The following is a 14,269-nucleotide window of genomic DNA, read 5'->3' on the forward strand; positions in this document are numbered from 1 at the left end:
AATTAAGAAAATAAAATTGCATTATAAATTAATCTTTATATTGTAATATGATAGTGTATTTCTTCACTATGCAGAGAAATAGGTTATATTAGACCATGGTAAGACTAGAAATTCTGGCTCAACTTAGTTTTTGTTTCTGAATAAAATATTCTGAAGAGATAGATGGAAAAGCTTCCTTTTTTATTTATCACCTAAGACACGCAGCTTCTTTCCCAGAATATGATCTTGTGAACCATCAATTCTTCAACAAAAACCTGGACAGATTATGCAGTGCATATCATCCATTATCACATTGTGAGATGTGACTAAATTTGCACATTTGCAGTTCTTTGAGCATACACAGCCATGGATGTGCCAGTACAAGTCTTTCTTAAATCATTTTTGCCTAATAGTTTCGCAAAGAAAGAAAACAGTGACATTTCATCTAGTTTTAGAAGAACATTTAGTTTTGTTTAATCCAAGTATTATTAAATTGGATGTCTTTTTTCCTTAAGTAAAATGAAGAGCCCAGTCAATGAATTTTCCAGGCCTGTTCTAGTTGTAGCTAATCTCCCAGTGACTGTCTCTCTTTATTTTCCCTTTCAAAGCCACAGCCTCACTCTCTATGTTCCTTTGGCCTTTTTCGCTCACTTACCAGTAACATTTGTGCATGGCCAAGGTGAGAATTCCCTCTGTCTCATAATGACTTGTGATTTTTTTTTTCCCAAATTCTGACCCATGTTGTTTTCTAGTATTAAGATGTGTTCGTGATTACATCTTCTGAGAGTGTGGGATGAAAACTGATGCTCCAGGCTCTCTAACACCCGGCTCAACAGGGTATTGCAATCAATTTCTTTTTAGGTATAGATCAGTACACTGGAAGTTTTCAGCAAACTGGAAGTAACCGTGGCAAATGTGGTAGCCCTCAGTCTGAGCTACTCTGAGATGGCTTTTTCTGTATAAGTTTGCTTTTGCTATGTAGTTAGATGCTTGGATAAAAAGATCAATTTCACCATATGATACAACTCCACTGATCTTTCCAGTTTTTTGTGTGAGTACTTATGGAAGAATCTTGACACATTTGGCACATAGTAGATTGTAAAACATTATTTGTGGTGATGAATGGTTGTTCATGAGTGACTTTAGTAATTACTGTAGATTTTAATATAAAGAAAAAAAATTGCATTTTATTTTCTAATTTGCCATCTGTCAGGAAGTTTTCTTTTCCGTATCTTTATAAAAACTCACCAAACATGCAAAGGCTTGAGCAAAAGACATAGAAATATTAGTCCATACTTTCACTTTGGGGAATGGGCCCATCAAACTGCATCATACTGGAATATATCACAACTGGGCAGTGGCACAGTTCTATTTTTAATCACAGAAATCAGAAATAGAGGGGACACATGCTAGGTCAGAATAATTTTCACAATATATTCTTTAATATTTCATGCCATTTGATCAAACTGTAGAATTTAGAGATAAAAAAAAAAAATCTTGATTTGATTCACTGATTAGTATTTGATTAGACATAGCTTTTCCCTGGTTCTCTTCTTTGGCTTACTGTGAAATTTCATATTGATTTAAAAGATTTACATACATTGATCTCAGAAAGGGAGTCAAGGTTTCTGGTTTTATTCAACAGCATGAGAGACACTTTGAATTCAGGGTGTGATTAAGCTGATATTTGCTCTAAGATCCTGAGTGTAAAAAAAACTCTATTTCAATATAGAAGCTGTTACTTATTAAAATAATATCCAGCAACTATGGAAGTTTTTTGATCTCAGGCCATTACTGACACTGACAGAGGAGGACATGGAAAGAGGAAATGAAAGCACAAAATCCACAAGCAGAATGAAGAGCTGAAATTGTCCCCTCTCTCTGACTCACAATCATCTTCCTTTTGCTTGAAGAGAGGTAAATACTTGCAAAATAAAAACTTAAGTATGTGATTTTGGCTTTCATTTAATAATGGGCACAAAGGAGATTTGGAGAATCAATGTATTCCACATTGATTATAACACTTTATGATGGGATTTTTGTTTGTTTGTTTCCTTTTCCTGATGCCACTTCCATTATATTTGTGAGGATTTTGTTGATTTTAAGTGGGACTCAATTTTATTTTCTTAACAGATTATATATAAAATGAGAATAAACGGGCTGGGCAAAATTCCTTCAATCATTTTTTCTTTTTTTAATTTTGTATCTCTGTACATCAATATTTCTTATGGACCTCTGTACATCAATATTTCTTATGAGCCTTTTCTTAGTCTTTAACACATGAACATGTTTTAAGTGTTCAGTAGATTTTTGTGTCCATTTGGGAAGGCCTTTTAGGTCATAAACATATCAGGTGCTGCCTTATCAATTAAAATGCAAAGGAATTAGTCAGAGATCAAACATAGGCAGTAATGAGAGAAAAAAAAAAGTGTTTTGCTGGTAGGCACTGCTGGTTGTCTCTTTTCTTATTGATTCCTCCCTTTGATTTTTCTTTAAATATTTTTGGAGAACTAATTCTATAAAAAGCCTAATTAACACTGAAGGGTGAAACAAGGATCTGAAATTGAGATTCAAGCCCAATTTTGTATTTTTGAATATTCTTTTTCTGTGCATCTAGCTGCAACTAAACCAGCAAAAATCCTTTACAGCTCTGGGATACTTCTTACACTTCCTGAAAATTTTGCAGTACAGAGTCCTCTTACCTACCTCTGTCTACCTCCCTCTGATTCTAGGGACCACTTCATTCAATTTCCACCAGTGTGAAATTCTTGCTTTTTGTGGACCTAATTCATTAGCAATAGAACGGAAAGAGCTGGCTTAGCAATGCTGTGCAACTGGCAGTTCAGGGAAAAACCTCACTGAATTCTATTACTCCTCTGAATACTTTGAAATCAGTCTCTCGTGTTACTTTCTTGGCTTGATTTTCTCTCACTATTTCAGGTTAGGCTATTTCCTAAATACTTTCTCAAGATATTCAAACATCTCTTTCCAGAACTTTTGAGAATTGCTCCTGCAATCTCAGGTTCTTCACTTCTCTCTCATTATTATTTCCCTCCCTTTCCTTCCCATTATTATTCCCCATTATTATTACTGATTTCTGTATTGTAAGCAGACTCAAATGAGGCCAGGTCCTCATTTGCACTTCTGATCTGGCTTGGATGACTCTGTATTATGCCTTGAATGCATTTTATGCGCCATAAACAAAATTTGGGACAGCAGAGTCAGTAGAGACTACTTGTACCTACCTTTTCCTGAAACCAAACTTAAGAATACAAACGTGATTTGACCTTATGAAAGGAGATTCTTGGGCATCTCAAAGCATCCCAAGTTCTCACCTGTCCAGCGTCCTTCATAAAATCACCACATGCATTTGGGATAGACGGAGGCTGTCCAGCCATGTCTTGAGGGGCTGGGGCTGTCTGGACTTCACATAAATATGTGACTCAGTGGGTTTCAAAGTGCCTGCATGCAAGCAGACAAATGTGGAGATTTGCTTAGAGCGTGGTGCCTGAGTCACTGTAAAGCAAGCCCCATTTATGTCTTACAAGTCAGCACTTTGCATACCTGCTGAATATATTTTAGCCCATATTTACAGATAGGCATGCCCTCCCTGCTGACCAGTCCTGCAGGACGGGTTACCTCAAGTCTTGGTGTCTTCACCCTTATGGCAAAGAGAGGGAAAGATGTCCTGGACTGCACTGACAAAGCATTGCCAGCAGGCAAAGGGAGGAAACTGCTGCTCTGCCCAGTACTGGTGTACTGATACCAGTGCTGGTACTCAGTACCAGTGAGTGCTACACTGCATCTGGATACTGCATCCCATTCTGGATACCCCAGTGCTACAGAAATAGGGACCTACTGGGCCTTCCAGTGGAGGGCCTCAGGATGCTGAAGGGACTGGAACATCTCTCTGATGGGGAGAGGCTGAGAGCTGGGGCTGTTCAGCCGGGAAGACAAGGATCAGAGGGATTTCATCAATGTGTAGAAATACCTCAAGTGAGAGGGCAAAGAGTGCAGAGCCAGGCTCTTGTCAGCAATGCCCAGTGATGGGACCAGGGGCAGTGGGCACACCCCAACACACAGGAGGTTCCTCCTGAGCATCAGGAAAGGGTTTTTTACTGTGAGGGTGACTGAGCACTGACACAGGTTACCCAGGGAGGTTGTGGAGTCTGTTCTTGGAGATATTCAAAATTCACCTGAACATGGTTGTGGGCATCTGTATGTGGCCTTGCTTGAGCAAGGGGATTGGAGCAAATGACCTCCAGAGTCCCTTCTCTCCTCAACCATCCTGTGATTCTATAATTAATTTCAAACATGAAAGTCCAGCACAGTTCCTGACAGAACCTGAACACCCCCTTGTAGTATTATTTCTATGTCAGAACTACAGTATTATATGAATGAGCAGATATCTCTTTAGGTCATTCCATCTCCCTGTGTTCAGACCTCAAGCTTTCTTGGATCTTGGACCTTGTATTTGAATTCTCATTTTAGCTCTTTCCAGTTCTGTACTTCCCTCAGAGTCTTCCACAGAAATCTCAAATGTAATTTCCATCAGCTGATGTGTTTAATCATCCATTATCTTAATCAGTCATCTTTTGTGTATACTATCCTATATCTGTGTGCATGCCAGCTCAGTTAATATACTTGATGCATAAACATCTGGTTTGCTAACAAAATGATTATTATTTTTGCCATAAACAGAAACAAAAATTAGAAGCAAATGCTGCCACTGACATTCTTTGAGGTAATTGGGTTTTTCTTTGCCAATGGCTTACAATTACTGTGTAGCTATTTTTGTGTATAACAGATTTCATAGTTCTAGTAGGAGGGATGAGGTCACTGTTTCATATCTATGGAGATATGGATTAGCATGCAGTATTCTACTTGATACAGTAATTTACAGGAGCTCTGTATTGTTCCTGTTTGCACTGTGAATGCAGAAATCTGTACTTGCTATCAAAATAGCATATGCACACCCTTTAAGGCAAATTCTCCCCTTTTTTGTTCGCTGGAAAGTTTTGTTTGCAGAGAAATTATTTCTTTCCTGGTACCATTTCAAGGCTTTTGTTTGCAGCTTTAAAAGTCCTGCTATTCCTCGTTTGAGGAAATACCATTTTAACAAAAAACATTGCTTATTTATAAAATATTCCTATTACTGCTATGGATCATTAAACTGCCATGAAAACAGTAGAGAAGCTGAATTTGGATGCTGCTGTAGTACAGATGATTTATGTCTTTATGCTTCTTTTAGCAATGCTTTGTGAAATGATATTAACAGATGCAAGGTTTTCTACATGCAGTATGATTGTAGGCCTTGGCAAGAAAACTATTTTTGTTTATTTTTCAGACAGACAAGATATTATTTAGAAACAAAAATTCTTCCTTTCCCAGTAATCACTTTTAGCTACAGTTCTTTTAAATGACCAGTAGAAAGTTTTTGTGTGAGTGGAAGGACATCCTTAAAAATATGAAAAATTTTCTTGGTCCAGTCAGCTGCATGATAAATAATCAAGACTGAAAAGTACTAACCAACCAAAACTAGTTGAAAACCAGGTGAATTAATATAGGTATGCATAGTTGTTGAATATCAGAATAACAAAAGAAGTTTATTATTATGCCTTTTTCTCACAGCAACTCCGTAATTCCAGAAATATTAACAATAAAAGGGTATAAATTCTTCTCTATGCTTGAGGATAGAAGTGAAATGTCATTTTTATTTGTCTTCATCATGTTGTCTATGACTATTCATTTATCTGCTGTGGGGTTGAAAAACAGAGTACGAAATTTTTTTTTTCAGGCTCTGCCTTTCATTTTCTTTTGCCTTAAAAAATAGATAGAAAAATTGTTCTTAAAAGGCTTGACCTGGGTGCTTGATTTTCTGTCTATAGACGGAAAGTCTATACACCCACCTAATTGGTGTAGAAAAAAATGTGACCCCTTCTTATCAGCAGATACCAAAGCTCTGTTTTATCCTTTCATGGGTTCAGAATGTGCTTCCAAAGCTATCAGCCTGAGATCTGACCTCACATTCTTACAGTTTCTTATGTTATTCTGAGATTCTTATAGTTACTATGCAAACCTTCCCTTCATTTCAAAGAGGATTTTTCGTAAAGGAGTTGTGCAGAAATGCTCTTGTTCTTTATTGGAGTTGAATTTCTAAAGTTGTTGAGGTTCAGTGCAGTCAGGAAACTTGGAAGTAGGAGTAGAGAGTGAAACAATGATGTGGTGAAATGCCATTACAAAAATTCTATTGGTATTTGCCTAACAACCCTCCTGAAATCCAGGCAGGCCCTTGAAGAGTACTCCTTTTCCTTCTTACAGCAAAGGCATTCAATCCCAGAGCTTTTTAGTAAGGCATGAAGGGACTGGTCCATAGCCTTCTCTTCCAATTGCTTAGTTAACCAGTAAGACTTAGTAAGGGTTATCATTCTCTATCCAAATCTTACTCACAGGTTATGAAAAACATGTGTCACCAATTACAACTACCATGACTGCAATAATCCATTGCAACTTTTTCATCAGTGACTTCTTCCATATTTGTTAGCCTATGGCTTTGTCAAGGACTGTGAGGGGAACAGAGCTCTCTCTCTGCAGTAGCCTCTTCCAAACAAGACTATATGAAAAGCTTGTGCTGCCAAAGTGACTGTGTGGTCCTTTGACATCTGAGCCTTTGACATCATCCCAGGGAGAATGTTCTGCCTGACTGGCTGTTGCTACCTTTCTACTCAGGTCCCCAGAAGTGCAAGTTGTCATTGTTTTGGTACAGAGCACTGACTTACAGAACAAGCTTTGTAAGAGTTCTTTCCTTAGTGCAATACAGTCAAGAAAAATGCTTGAGAAACTTGATAAGAAATGTTTTTTTTTAATAAAAAAGAGGAAGAAGTGACTGTCATGATCTTAATAGGCATCCATCTGCCATGTGACTTCATAGCTTGCAAATGCTATGCTGCATCCATCTGCTATGTGACTACAAATGGCTTTGTGAAACTCTCAAAGGAAAGGATCTCACTCCATAACTCAGGCTTGGAAGACTTAAAAGATGAAATAGGACAAGGTAAAGTGTCTAAGAGGGAAGTTTCATCTACAGTTATTCAGGAAAACAAAATGTTGACTTGTCTGTATAATCCGTGAAAGAGGCTCCAGTGTGCAATGTTGGACTTGCTGTTGGAGAGGTCCAGTCCCAGCTGGAAGACAATTGCTAATGACACACTTCAAAAAGAAGAATGAGGCTGGGAAAGTCAGAGAAAGGGTCCTCACAGAAGCAGCAAATAAGACCTGTCATTGCAAAGAAATCTAACTGTCCTGCCCTTTTCACAAAAATGCTGCTGTATGTTGTTCTGCTTGACTCAGAAGTGTGATATTTATCAGGTTTCCAGAATCTCTGTGCACACTGTCTGTCTGTCTGCTGTGTTCTCTGCTTTATCAATGCTTTAATTTCAAAATGTCCTCTGTCATCTCTTCTAAAACATTCAAATAATGAAGCAGTGTAACTTGGAGTATACAGTGTTGACAGGGTTACCTTCTCTTTGCATATTTTGAGTGAACAAAAAAATGTGGAACAGTTGCCAGACATCATACCTTAGAAAAGATCAGGTCTGTAGGGTATAGCAAGCATGGGATAAGCCCTCCTAGAATTCAGTGCTGAAAAGCTAAATTGTAGGACTCAGTCTTGTGCTCTTGGGCCCTTGGTCCTACAGGGAAATAAAAGTTCTGTTTGTACCAACTCACTGTTCACTCTCAATCTAATGGTTTCCATTAGAAGGAAATCACATCTGCTGTCCTATAAAGCCCCTGTTTTGGACAATGAGAAAATCAAGTGTACTGATGATATCACGTGACCTCAGAAAATATCATTAATAAGTTCCAAAAAAGCACCATGTTTCTGATAAAAAGGATTTAGCATATGACACCTTCCTCTTTACCCTTCCCAGTAAAAAAGACTTGAGGATGTGACTGTTTTGTGAGAAAGTTTTGAATAATCAAGCTATGATGAAAGAAAATGAACTCAGTATTATACAATAAAAACAATAGCAACAATAATAATAGTAATCCCCCTCATGACTCCTTAAAGTCTCAAAGTTGAATGTCAAATAAATATGAGGAGAAAGAAAATAATCAAGTGTTGTTTGAAGAATGGGGATTTTGTTTGTGTTTCAAATGTATTGTTTGCTCTTCTGAACTTTCAGAACAGTATGCTATTCTCAGATAATGCCATGCTGTAAACAATAGCACTATTTGTAGTCATATGTTCAAAAAAAAGAGTAGTGAGCTCTGAAATATCTTCATTGGATTCTGTTAAGGATAATTTTCTGGGATACAGACATTTTGCATTAAAGGGAACCCTGGTACACCACTGGACACCTCTGCCTCCCCTCCACAGATGGACCTGTAGTAGCAATTTTCAGCAAATGCCCTAAGAATAAACACATCTATGCACAGACTTAGATCCTGATAAAATATTAATGTGATTTACAGCATAGGTTTGATGCAGAAATTACAGGGTACAGTTGATTCCTGCCCTAAAAGCCAATAAATAAATGTAATATTCACTTCAATACCATTACCCTAAATTTACATCACAGGAGCTGAATTTGCCTCAGAAGTCTCACATCTGCTCAGGAACAATGGATTTTAGAGAGACAGAGTCAAGGGAAATTGCCCACTTGTAATTTTCTTTTTTCAGATGACCACTTAATTTCAGTATCTCACTTCGTCAATTTCTCCAGTCGTATTTATAGATTTATGGTATACTTTTCTGTCACATATATACCTATTTACATGCACAAGATAAATCTTTCTGTTAAACACAGCTGTTTAAGTTATATTTTTCCTATTAGTTTTAAATGTATTTTCTTAGTGAAGAATAGGTCTATTATTTTTAAAAGTGTCATCAAAATATTTGTTTGGAATACTATAAAAAGCAACTGCCAGGTCAGAAAAGGACTAACTCCAAGGATTTTATAGATTTTTTTTTTTTTTTTCTTCTTCTGTTCCCAGATTTCATTCTTCCAATTGCATGTTTCTCTTGGTAAAGAGTGTTTTGGGATTTTTTTATGAACTATCAACATCATACATGAAAAATGCAGGTTGTGTTATTAAGTTAAAGACCCTAGAATGGAGAAGCAGTGAGAAACTGACAGCTTCAAAACCTCTGGAATATGCTGGAAGCAAATTAGCCTGGAATATGCTGGAAGGAAATGTGCTCCTGGATGTCAATGCTTAGTTGAATTTTTATAGTTGAAGGATGTTTTATTTTTCTTGTTGCTGGACAGAAAATGTTGGTTGTACCTAAATTTCAGATCAGTTGCGGCTTGTGATCTCGCCTGTGAGAAGGGTTAATAAATGTTGGACTGTGTTCATGAGGAGGATGCACCTCCTGCAATTCTCTGTCCTTTGAGGATGCCTGGGTTATGGGCATAGAAATGGGATCTGCAGAAGTCATGTGCCTGTACATAAGCCTGTAAAGAATAGCACAAGGTGATGTCCAAGACCTGCTTGTCAAGGATGGAAATGTCTCCTTTTGAGCTTGGGACGCCTTTCTCTTCTTTGGCTTGATTGCTCTTATTAGGTATGGAAATTCTTTTGAGTAGTTCCCTTTGAAGAGGAGATTATCAATCCAAGTCTTTTTCCTTAAAGAAAATAATCAGTGTAGTTTTGGACCCATTGTGACGTATTCTAGTGGTTCTGGCATTCACCTGGGAGAAGGTAAGTAAGCCCTTCAATTTCTTTTTACAGTGTGGAAATGCCTTTAAAGGAAGTCTTGAGAATCTCAGCACCAGAATACTTTCTTGCCTAGAAGGTAGATGGTGGAGATTCAAAGCCTCAGACAAAGTATGGAAATTATGCTAAACCTTTGATGCCATGGATCAAAGCTTTATTTTTTCAAACCATTGTGGAAACGGGAACTATTGCTACATCCTTTAATAAAGTGATGTCCTAGGAAGAATGACTGTTAAATTTAGACACAGTGTACTGTCATGATCATCTAGCCTTTCTTTTTTTCATGTATGCTTGAGGTACTTTCTTTAAAGAGCAAGATTTCAGGTACTTTCTTTAAAGAGCAAGCCCCAAAGTTCCTGTGGCTTTCAACAGGAAAGAGGAACAGATCTCACCTTCAGCCACAAAGGGACATGGCATCTGGACTTTGAGCTATGTTTAGGACTCTTATTTAAGGTTTTGAGTTTTGACCTTAAAAGATATTGGTAAAAGTGATGAACAGCTGTCTAAAAGACTAGGAACTTGACTTTCTGGAAGAATAAAGGCTTTAGGGAGCAGTTCAGAGTCTTGTACTCAGTGGCACTAAATGTGCTTAGTCAAAAACAATCCCTGAGCAGAACGCTTGCCTCCAAACACTTGTTTCAGCTCTCTGGCAAGGATGAGGAGCATATTGGCTTATGGCTACAAGATGGTAATTGAAAGAGAGGGCTAACCTTTCCTATGTGTGAAGCTCCAAGGTTACATGTGGCACCTTCACTTCATGTACAGCACATTCATACTCCTTCATGATGAAGCCTGGCAGACTGGTTCATAGAAATCACAAATTTCAGAGCCCAAGCTGTCAAACTACACCCTGAAACCCTTTAATATAAAATTGCTTCCTTGTCCAGTAATGTGTCTTTGAAAAGCTTATGTATTATCTTTACTGGAATATAAAAACTAACACAGACGTTTGAACAAAGAAAAAAAATAATCTCATCCTACCTGGATTTGTTAGGTATTGTAATACTCAAGAAAAAAATGTTCTGTTTTTCCTGTTGATGAAACTGAAAATAAATAATAACTGAATTGCTAATATGGTTGGTGAGTTGAGCAATTTCTCTGCTTTGGAAATTGTACTGTTCTACTCATTATAGATTACAGAGATATGCAATATAGAACTATAATGTCCCTATATATCTATATGCTTATATCTGTATAAATGTGGCTAGTATATCTCTATATGGCTGTATCTAATCCATATGATTAGATGGAGATATAGATATAAATAAAGATATATAGCTCTAAAGATGAAAATAGATACTTTATTGATGCACTGCATGGTTCAAGAAACAAGTATTAAGATAGGGCATCTTTCACTGCTTTGAACTCACTCACATATTAAGTGGGCAAAAAGCTATTGCTCCTGGCTGAGTAGTGCAACAGATTGATTTTCTAAGTCAGTATGCCCCCCACATTACAAAAAAAAGCCTCATCAGTATCCTTCAGAAACCCTTCCTAAGTGTTTCCTCTGCTGTAGGCAAAAGAGCAGAATTGCCTCGAACTTGTTACTTACAGAGTGCACCTGCTTCTCTGAAACTGCATCTTTCCTATGTAAAAATGTTCAAAAAGCCTTTATATTTGACTTAAAAAAGTCAAATGGGCTAATTTTTACAGCATCAAAAGTAAATGGCTCAAGCTAAGCAAGCAATGTCTTCAGAAAGTTGAGAGAGAAATGTCAGTACATGGTACAGAAATAGTAAAAAAGGAAATCAATATACTAATATTTATGAGACATATTGGTAAAAAAAGTATTAGATTGTATTTAATTGTATTGGGTTCTATAAAATATATTCAGTTTCAGATATTACCACTGGTTTAATTTGTTATGTTAGTTCTGCTCCATTCACTTTGCTGCACTACTCAAATAGAAAAGAACTCAGTATAGATGGAAAGGAAATACCTTCCAAGTTGACATATGCCTTCTACCTCCTTCTACAGGTGAGTGCAAAGAAATAAGACAATATGAAACACAGCAGTGTCATCCTGTCCCTTTAAAATAAAATCACTGATACAACTCAATCCACAGCTTTTTCATAAAGGAAGAAATTTTCAAGATTTCACATCAAATGGCACTGAAGGTGCTCTAGAATGACCCTGCTTGAGCAAGGAAGCTGGACCAGATGATCCACTGTGGTCCCTTCCATTCTGCAGCTCTGTGAAAAGCAGAGGCTTGTAGCTGTTCCCACTGATGGCACTTAATTGTCAGCTCAGTCATCTATTTTATGTGCAATGCAGTTGCTAAAGTGAACAAGCCCCAGATGCCTGTTGCTGGGGTTATTGATGTCCTTTAGAACCTTGCACAGCTGGTCGAATTAGTGTCTTTTGAAGTACTGCTTTGATCACCAGTTCAAGTTGGGTTTTTCCAGGGTGATATATTGTCATATTGAGCAGTTGATCATTGTGTTTATCAACTGCAACCTTGTTGTGAATCATCTTGTGTCTAAATCTGCAAAACCCCATTCACCATTTACAAACCATAATGTGATTTGTACAACATAATGATTATAGTGAAATTGGCACATATGTTTGAAATGCCTGTTCCACTTGTGATATCCACTTGCTATCCCATTTCATGACAAAGGGCAAAATTAATAGAAAGTGAAGGTGAAAAGCCAAGTTCTGATTCTGGACTGCATAGGTATAATGAAACTGAAGGGAATTGTCGATGTAACTAAACCAGAAGTCCCACCAAACCCTTTTTATAGGGAGCAATTCAAATAATCTAAACAAGATTGTGCTCCTTAATCATCCCCTGGAGAAGCTTCTCTCTCTCTTGACTCTCTGCCCAAACCAGTGCAATTGGTTAGATGAGAGATAAGAATTTCTGGTTTGAACTGGGGCAATTTATTTGGTGAAACCTCAGGGCAACAAATACCCCATTAATTCTCCTCGTGATTGAAACTTGAACACCAAAAATTATCAGCTAAAGCTGCTTCTGGTAATCTGAGGATATCTCCATATGAGTTTCATACTTCTCCAGATCTGTTATCTTTAGTGAAGAGAGTTTTTATGAGATTTCTCTATAACCTGTATAAATCAGAGCCGCTTTTTAAGTGTTATTTTTGCAGAATGTGCTGAGCACAGTCTAGTAATTATTGTATATGTACTATACCATAAAACTCAAAGCAGTTACTTGCCTTTTTTTTTAGCTTGAAATTAACTGCTCAGTTCTTTACATTCAGTATTACTGTGAAAATAACCAGGAAGCTGGAATATCTACTGAATAGTTTTACATGTCCTAAAGAAATAAAAACAGCAGAGAAAAAAAAAGGCAGTTTTAATATGGGAGATAAAAGTAGTAATCTCTGAATATTTTCTGACCTCACAACACATGAACAGCAGTCATTGAAGTATTTTAGAGAAACAGAATAATGCTTCAGAGAGCAGCCCCTAAATCCCTGATGGAAGACAGTAAGGAGGGACCATAGAGAGGCTGTGAGGTCTTGGGAAGATGTTGACTGGCCTTGTATGTAGCTGACATGAAAGAAGGTTTCCTGCAGGTAAAATAGTGATAAAAATATCATGTTGATAGATCTGCATGCACGTTTTGCAAAACTACTGTAATTAGGGCTGGGGTTGCTAAATGACCATGGTAGAATAAATAAGGTACTTTGTTTATTGAAAACAGTGTCTTCAGGACAGCACAGTACAAGGTGCTGACATTTACATTAATGTCAGGTATTTTATGGCCAAAACTTGATAGAAGAACATTATTTAGTAAAGGATATGGATTTTTCTATAATATTTAATATGTGAACTTGTTTTTCTTTGACAAAGAATCACAGAATCCCTGAATAAGCTGAGTTGGAAGGCACCCTGAAGGATCATAAAATTCAGCTCCTGGTCCTACACAGCACCATTCCCAAGAGTGCCCAAGGGTATGGAATATCTGCCTAATTCTCCAGTCCTTTAATACTTAAACACACATATACATATATGGAAAGTAAATAGCTTTCATCAGATAGATCTATCATTTTCAGCTCTGAAAAAACAGGAAGTTTTAGGGAGGAATGTGTTCCCAAACAAAAGCAATAGAGTTCACAACTGATATGATTCACAGGTGGCTATGTACATCCAGGCTGCCAGTAACTCTTTGGGAGAAAGCTGTGCATGCAGTAGAACTGTGTTTGCAATAATTAAAGAGCAATTTCTGTTTTTTGAGTGACACAAACATAACACTTTTGTGACATACTGAAGAAAGTCATTACTATGAGGGTGGCAAGGTGCTGGAACTGGTTAACCACAGTAGTTGTGGATGCTCCCCCCCTGGGAGCATTCAAGGATGGGGCTCTGAGCAGCCTGGTCTAGTGGAAGGTGTCCATGCCCACGGCAGGGGGTTTGGATGATCTTTAGGGCTCCTCCTAGCTCAGACCATTCTATGATTCTGTTTGGAAGTATCATTGCAAAACAACTTACCACCCCTGTCATAATTTATATTACAATATTCTGTGGACTCTGTATTTGTAAAAGCATAGATAGGCTACCTTAAAGGGAATGAAATTTCTCTGTGGCTTTGTCTTATGCAGAACTG

Source organism: Oenanthe melanoleuca, chromosome 2, assembly GCF_029582105.1.
Source record: "Oenanthe melanoleuca isolate GR-GAL-2019-014 chromosome 2, OMel1.0, whole genome shotgun sequence".
NCBI classification, from domain to species: Eukaryota; Metazoa; Chordata; class Aves; order Passeriformes; family Muscicapidae; genus Oenanthe; species Oenanthe melanoleuca.